The following is an 8568-nucleotide window of genomic DNA, read 5'->3' on the forward strand; positions in this document are numbered from 1 at the left end:
TAGAGAGCTGGGCATATTGAGAGCTGGGCATATAGAGAGCTGGGCATGTAGAGAGCAGAGCATATCGAGAGCTGGGCATGTAGAGAGCTGGGCATATAGAGAGCTGGGCATATAGAGAGCTGGGCATATAGAGAGCTGGGCATATTGAGAGCTGGGCATATAGAGAGCTGGGCATGTAGAGACCTGGGCATATAGAGACCTGGGCATATAGAGAGCTGGGCATATAGAGAGCTGGGCATATAGAGAGCTGGGCATATAGAGACCTGGGCATATAGAGAGCTGGGCATATTGAGAGCTGGGCATATAGAGAGCTGGGCATATAGAGAGCAGAGCATATTGAGAGCTGTGCATATAGAGAGCAGAGCATATAGAGACCTGGGCATGTAGAGAGCAGAGCATATAGAGAGCAGAGCATATCGAGACCTGGGCATGTAGAGACCTGGGCATGTAGAGAGCTGGGCATATCAACAGCTGGGCATATCAACAGTTTGCGATATCAAGAGCTTGGGACTGACTATAAGGTTCTGTAAAAAGATGATTCTGAGATTTTTATCTTGTGTTCTCTTGAATTTAATAACAGCATGAATTGGGGCACTTAAGACTTACTATATACTATATTATATAGTATATATAATAGTATATATAGTATATATATCACTTACTATATAGGTGGAGGACAGGTGACAGAACAAGGCTATGTCAATAACTCAAATTTGACCAAAATGAAGAATGGAACCTTGTATACTGAGTGAACAAAACACTGAGAGCATCTTCCTAATATTGATTTGGATTTAACAGGTGACATCAATAAGGGATCATAGCTTTCACCTGGATTCACCTGATCAGTCTATGTCATGGTAAGAGCAGGTGTACCTAATGTTTTGTGCACTCAGTGTATATTCCCTTCTTGTGTCGTTTTGGGGACCATATCATTAGGAATTAGAATACTTAATAGGATCTATATGGTGGTGGCGGTCAGGGTAGCCTAGTGGTTAGAGTGGAGGGCTGGCAGGTAGCCTAGTGGTTAGAGTGGAGGGGCGGCAGGTAGCCTAGTGGTTAGAGTGGAGGGGCGGCAGGTAGCCTAGTGGTTAGAGTGGAGGGGCGGCAGATAGCCTAGTGGTTAGAGTGGAGGGGCGGCAGGGTAGCCTAGTGGCTAGAGTGGAGGGGCGGCAGGTAGCCTAGTGGTTAGAGTGGAGGGGCGGCAGGTTGCCTAGTGGTTAGAGTGGAGGGGCGGCAGGTAGCCTAGTGGTTAGAGTGGAGGGGCGGCAGGTAGCCTAGTGGTTAGAGTGGAGGGGTGGCAGGTTGCCTAGTGGTTAGAGTGGAGGGGCGGCAGGTAGCCTAGTGGTTAGAGTGGAGGGGCGGCAGGTAGCCTAGTGGTTAGAGTGGAGGGGCGGCAGGTTGCCTAGTGGTTAGAGTGGAGGGGCGGCAGGTAGCCTAGTGGTTAGAGTGGAGGGGCGGCAGGGTAGCCTAGTGGTTAGAGTGGAGGGGCGGCAGATAGCCTAGTGGTTAGAGTGGAGGGGCGGCAGGGTAGCCTAGTGGTTAGAGTGGAGGGGCGGCAGGTAGCCTAGTGGTTAGAGTGGAGGGGCGGCAGGTAGCCTAGTGGTTAGAGTGGAGGGGCGGCAGGTAGCCTAGTGGTTAGAGTGGAGGGGCGGCAGGTAGCCTAGTGGTTAGAGTGGAGGGGCGGCAGGTAGCCTAGTGGTTAGAGTGGAGGGGCGGCAAGGTAGCCTAGTGGTTAGAGTGGAGGGGCGGCAGGTAGCCTAGTGGTTAGAGTGGAGGGGCGGCAAGGTAGCCTAGTGGTTAGAGTGGAGGGGCGGCAGGTAGCCTAGTGGTTAGAGTGGAGGGGCGGTCAGGGTAGCCTAGTGGTTAGAGTGGAGGGGTGGCAGGTTGCCTAGTGGTTAGAGTGGAGGGGTGGCAGGTAGCCTAGTGGTTAGAGTGGAGGGGCGGCAGGTAGCCTAGTGGTTAGAGTGGAGGGGCGGCAGGTAGCCTAGTGGTTAGAGTGGAGGGGCGGCAGGTTGCCTAGTGGTTAGAGTGGAGGGGCGGCAGGTAGCCTAGTGGTTAGAGTGGAGGGGCGGCAGGTAGCCTAGTGGTTAGAGTGGAGGGGCGGCAGGTAGCCTAGTGGTTAGAGTGGAGGGGCGGCAGGTAGCCTAGTGGTTAGAGTGGAGGGGCGGCAGTGGTTAGAGTAGCCTAGTGGTTAGAGTGGAGGGGCGGCAGGGTAGCCTAGTGGTTAGAGTGGAGGGGCGGCAGGTAGCCTAGTGGTTAGAGTGGTGGGGCGGCAGGTAGCCTAGTGGTTAGAGTGTTGGACTAGTAACCAAAAGGTTGCAAGTTCAAATCCCCGAGCTGACAAGGTACAAATCTGTCGTTCTGCCCCTGAACAGGCAGTTAACCCCACTGTTCCTAGGCAGTCATTGTAAATAAGAATTTGTTCTTAACTGACTTGCTTAGTAAAATAAAGTTAAAATATAATAAATACATTTGTGTTGTGGAAATTTCAACGGCACCCTGGCTTCTGTGTTCGGGCAACACCATGTAATGGTGAGAGCAGAGGCTGTAGGGGACAGAGAGCAGAGGCTGTAGGGGACAGAGAGTAGAGGCTGGAGGGGACAGAGAGCAGAGGCTGGAGGGGACAGAGAGCAGAGGCTGTAGGGGACAGAGAGCAGAGGCTGGAGGGGACAGAGAGCAGAGGCTGGAGGGGACAGAGAGCAGAGGCTGGAGGGGACAGAGAGCAGAGGCTGTAGGGGACAGAGAGCAGAGGCTGGAGGGGACAGAGAGCAGAGGCTGGAGGGGACAGAGAGCAGAGGCTGGAGAGAGACAAGACATCTGAAGATGTTCTCCTAGGACCGGCACTGCTTGCTGTTTCAATGGAAAACCTTCAGAGGCGAAGTACAGCTGCTGTAAGTCAGTAATATTAGATACATTATCAATCCATGTTTTCAGTGATGTTATCGAGTTCGGGGCCAATTCCATTATGATTCAGTTAACGCAGGAAGTAAACTGAATTCCACTAAAGGCCACTGAATTGACTAAATTGAAATGGAACTGGCCCTAAACCTGGATGTTATCTTCCTCTTCCTCAAAGCCAAATGAACCTCTGATAATTAACCTAATACTATAATCAGATAATTATTATCTTAACTCTATACAAAGTTTAAAAAATCATTGATCTATCTATACAGAGTTGAGAGAGAGGAGATGGAGAGAGGAGAGGGAGGGAGAGTGAGTGGCGAGAGAGTATGTGAGTGAAGAGGGAGAGAGAGAGAGAGAGAGTGAGAGAGTGTGAGAGAGAGAGAGAGAGAGAGAGAGAGAGAGAGAGAGAGGGGGAGAGAGGAGACACATTGCACACGCTATGGCCAAATATTGTTCTGTAGTGATTCTCTGGGGTGAAAATTGTTCTGTAGGTGTTCTGTGGTGTGAATGTTGCCCTGTAGGGGTTCTGTGGTGTGAATGTTGCCATGTAGGGGTTCTGTGGTGTGAATATTGTTCTGTGGTGTGAATGTTGCCATGTAGGGGTTCTGTGGTGTGAATATTGTTCTGTGGTGTGAATGTTGCCATGTAGGGGTTCTGTGGTGTGAATATTGTTCTGTGGTGTGAATGTTGCCATGTAGGGGTTCTGTGGTGTGAATATTGTTCTGTGGTGTGAATGTTGCCCTGTAGGTGTTCTGTGGTGTGAATGTTGCCCTGTAGGGATTCTGTGGTGTGAATGTTGCCCTGTAGGGGTTCTGTGGTGTGAATATCGTCCTGTAGTGGTTCTGTGGGGTAAATAGGACACCAACCCTCTGCTCTACAGCCATTTGACTGAAGACAAGGCTAGTTGTTCCACAAGTGTTCCCCCGAATGAGCAGCACCATGCCTCTGATTAGGCTCCCATGTGAAAGAGGTTCTTTCTTGTCCCTGAGAGGACATTCCAGACCATTAGAAGAAGAGGTGGAGGAATGGAGGAATGAGAGGGGCTCTGTTTGCCTCTCGATGATGACCTCTCGCTCCGGGGGTCAGTCACAGTGATGGCGTCTGCAGCATGATACCTGAGAGGACTGGCCAATGAGATGGGATACAAGTGATGCGATCCGATCAAAATATGCAATCGTATGTAGACAAATAAATGACAATGCCAGGAACAAGTCAGTATAGGTTAGTTTAGTCGAGTTTATGATGACATGCAGTGTGAACTCGCTCAAACAGGGCCTGATATTGCGACATGGGAGAAGAGGACTGTTACTAATGTTGGTGGCTGACACATCATTTGAGATGTGAAACCCCCCCCCACTAACAAAATCCATCCTTCTGACACATCATTCATACCAATGTTTTAAGACACTGGATCAGAGTGATGTCTGTATTCTTATCTTCGACTTAATAATCAAGACAAAACAGTTTAATGGTCCCATGTCATTGATTATGTGACTGCTCGGCATCTGACCGTAAGGTCGCTACAGAGGGTAGTGCGTACAGCCCAGAACATCACTGGGGCTAAGCTTCCTGCCATCCAGGACCTTTATAATTGGCGGTGTCAGAGGAAAGCCCATAAAATTGTCAGGGACTCCAGTCACCCAAGTTATAGACTTGTTTTCTCTGCTACCACATGGCAAGCGGTGCCGGAGCGCCAAGTCTAGAACCAACAGCTTTTACCCCCAAGCCATTAGACTGCTGAACAATTCAGAAAACTGCCACCGGACAATTTACAGTGACCCCCCCCCCCCCCTTTGTACACTGCTGCTACTCGCTGTTTATTATCCATAGTCACTTTAACCCCTACCTACATGTACATATTACCTCTAACCTGTACTACTGTTTATTATCTATGCATAGTCACTTTACCCCTACCTACATGTACATATTACCTTGACTAACCTGTACTACTGTTTATTATCTATGCATAGTCACTTTACCCCTACCTACATGTACATATTACCTCTAACCTGTCCTACTGTTTATTATCTATGCATAGTCACTTCACCTCTACCTACATGTACATATTACCTCTAACCTGTCCTACTGTTTATTATCTATGCATAGTCACTTCACCTCTACCTACATGTACATATTACCTCTAACCTGTCCTACTGTTTATTATCTATGCATAGTCACTTTACCCCTACCTACATGTACATATTACCTCTAACCTGTCCTACTGTTTATTATCTATAGTCACTTTACCCCTACCTACATGTACATATTACCTCTAACCTGTACTACTGTTTATTATCTATAGTCACTTCACCCCTACCTACATGTACATATTACCTCTAACCTGTCCTACTGTTTATTATCTATGCATAGTCACTTTACCCCTACCTACATGTACATATTACCTCTAACCTGTCCTACTGTTTATTATCTATGAATAGTCACTTCACCCCCACCTTGAACTGCCCTGTTGGTTAAGGGCTTGTAAGTAAAGCATTTCACTGTAAAGTCTACACTTGTTGTGTTCGTCACACGTGACAATTAAAGTTTGATTTGAAGTCCATGTGTTCCATCACAAATCAAAAATCAAATCAAATGTTATTGGTCACATAGACACGGTTAGCAGATGTTAATGCGAGTGTAGCGAAATGATTGTGTTTCTAGTTCCGACTATGCAGTAATGTCTAACACGTAATCTAACAAATTCACAACCTTTTTACCTTATACACACAAATACACACAAATACACACAAATACACACAAATGCAAAGGGATGAATAGAATATGTACATATAAATATATGGATGAGCGACGGCCCGTGAGGCAAGATGCAGTAGATTGTATAGAGTACAGAATATACATATGAGATGAGTAATGTAGAGTATGTAAACAAGATGCAGTAGATGGTATAGAATACAGAATATACATATGAGATGAGTAATGTAGAGTATGTAAACATTATTAAAGTGGCGTTATTTAAAGTGACTAGTGACACCTTTATTAAATGTATTTAAGTGGCCAGAGATTTGAGTCAGTGTGTTGGCAGCAGCCACTCAATGTTAGTGGTGGCTGTTTAACAGTCTGATGGCCTTGAGATAGAAGCTGTTTTTCAGTCTATCGGTCCCCGCTTTGATGTACCTGTACTGACCTCGCCTTCTGGATGATAGCGGGGTGAACAGGCAGTGGCTCGGGTGGTTGATGTCCTTGATGATCTTTTTGGTCTTCCTGTGACATCGGGTGGTGTAGGTGTCCTGGAGGGCAGGTAGTTTGCCCCCCAGTGATGCTTTGTGCAGACCTCACTACCCTCTGGAGAGCCTTGCGGTTGTGGGCGGAGCAGTTGCCGTACCAGGCGGTGATACAGCCCGCCAGGATGCTCTCAATTGTGCATCTGTAGAAGTTTGTGAGTGTTTTAGATGACAAGCCAAATTTCTTCAGCCTCCTGAGGTTGAAGAGGCGCTGTTGCGCCTTCTTCACCACGCTGTCTGTGTGGGTGGACCATTTCAGTTTGTCCGTGATGTGTACGCAGAGGAACTTAAAACTTTCCACCTTCTCCACTACTGTCCCGTCAATGTGGATAGGGGGCTGCTCCCTCTGCTGTTTCCTGTAGTCCACGATTATCTCCTTTGTTTTGTTGACATTGAGTGAGAGGTTATTTTCGTGACACCACACTCCGAGGGCCCTCACCTCCTAACTGTAGGCCGTCTTGTCGTTGTTGGTAATCAAGCCTACCACTGTAGTGTCGTCTGCAAACATGATGATTGAGTTGCATGGCCACGCAGTCATGGGTGAACAGGGAGATTGCGATTGCGTCGTCTGTGGACCTATTGGGGCGGTAAAGCAAATTGAAGTGGGTCTAGGGTGTCAGGTAGGGTGGAGGTGATATGGTCCTTGACTAGTCTCTCAAAGCACTTCATAATGACGGAGGTGAGTGCTACGGGGCGATAGTCATTTAGCTCAGTTACCTTAGCTTTCTTGGGAACAGGAACAATGGTGGCCCTCTTGAAGCATGTGGGGACAGCAGACTGGGATAAGGATTGATTGAATATGTCCGTAAACACACCAGCCAGCTGGTCTGCGCATGCTCTGAGGACGTGGCTAGGGATGCCGTCTGGGCCGGCAGCCTTGCGAGGGTTAACACATTTAAATGCTTTACTCACATTGGCTGCGGTGAAGGAGAGCCCATAGGTTTTGGAAGTGGTCTGTGTCGTTGGCACTATATTGTCCTCGAAGCAAAGAAGTTGTTTAGTTTGTCTTGGAGCAAGACATCGTGGTCCGTGATGGGGCTGGTTTTCTTTTTGTAATCCATGATTGACTGTAGACCCTGCCACATACCTCTCGTGTCTGAGCCGTTGAATTGTGACTCTACTTTGTCTCTATACTGACGCTTAGCTTGTTTGATTGCCTTGCGGAGGGAATAGCTACACAGTTTGTATTCGGTCATGTTTCTGGTTGCCTTGCCCTGGTTAAAAGAAGTGGTTTGCGCATTCAGTTTTGCACGAATGCTGCCATCTATCTACGGTTTCTGGTTGGGGAAGGTTTTAATAGTTGCTGTGGGTACAACATCACCGAATATAGCTGAGACAGACTGTAGCTAACTGAATATAGCTGAGACAGATTTTAGGTAACTGAATATAGCTGAGACAGACTGTAGCTAACTGAATATAGCTGAGACAGACAGTAGGTAACTGAATATAGCTGAGACAGACTGTAGCTAACTGAATATAGCTGAGACAGACTGTAGGTAACTGAATATAGCTGAGACAGACTGTAGCTAACTGAATATAGCTGAGAAAGACTGTAGCTAACTGAATATAGCTGAGACAGACTGTAGGTAACCATCGGGTTGCCAAGGGGAGGGTCATGAAATCCAAACAGGCAGGTCGTGGTGTCCTCTGTTCTCCTGGCTCCACTGAGCCCTGAATACTTTTAGACCAGTGAGGGGGACCTCTGGCCTCGCTATAATCGCTGGCCACAACCATTACTGACCCCACCATGTCTTTCTGTTTAACCTCCCCTTTAATGTGATTAACATTGTCTTCCTGTTTAACCTCCCCTTTAATATGATTAACATTGTCTTCCTGTTTAACCTCCCCTTTAATGTGATTAACATTGTCTCCCTGTTTAACCTCCCCTTTAATGTGATTAACATTAGCCTGAGGCCTGAGGGTGAGAGAGGGGATGGGGGTGAGGTGGATAAGGGATGGGGGATACAGGAGAGGGGGATACCTATTCAGTTGTACAACTGAATGCCTTCAACTGAAATGTGTATTTGGTGCACGGGGAACAGTGGGTTAACTGCCATGCTCAGCGGCAGAACGACAGATTTTTACCTTGTCAGTTCGAGGATTCAATCCAGCAATCTTTCGGTTACTGACCAAACACTCTAACCACTAGGATATGGGATAGAGGATAGAGGATAGGGAATAGGGGGATAGGGGGATAGGGGAATGGGGGATAAGGGAATGGGGGATAGGGGGATAGTGGATAGGGGATAGGGGGATAAGGGATAGGGGGATAGGGGGATAGTGGATAGGGGATAGGGGGATAAGGGATAGGGGGATAGGGGATAGAGGAATGGGGGATAGGGGGATGGGGGATAGAGGAATGGGGGATAGGGGATGGGGGATAGAAGAATGGGGGATACGGGGATAGTGGATAGGGGATAGG

Source organism: Oncorhynchus nerka, linkage group LG9a (genome assembly GCF_034236695.1).
Source record: "Oncorhynchus nerka isolate Pitt River linkage group LG9a, Oner_Uvic_2.0, whole genome shotgun sequence".
NCBI classification, from domain to species: domain Eukaryota; kingdom Metazoa; phylum Chordata; class Actinopteri; order Salmoniformes; family Salmonidae; genus Oncorhynchus; species Oncorhynchus nerka.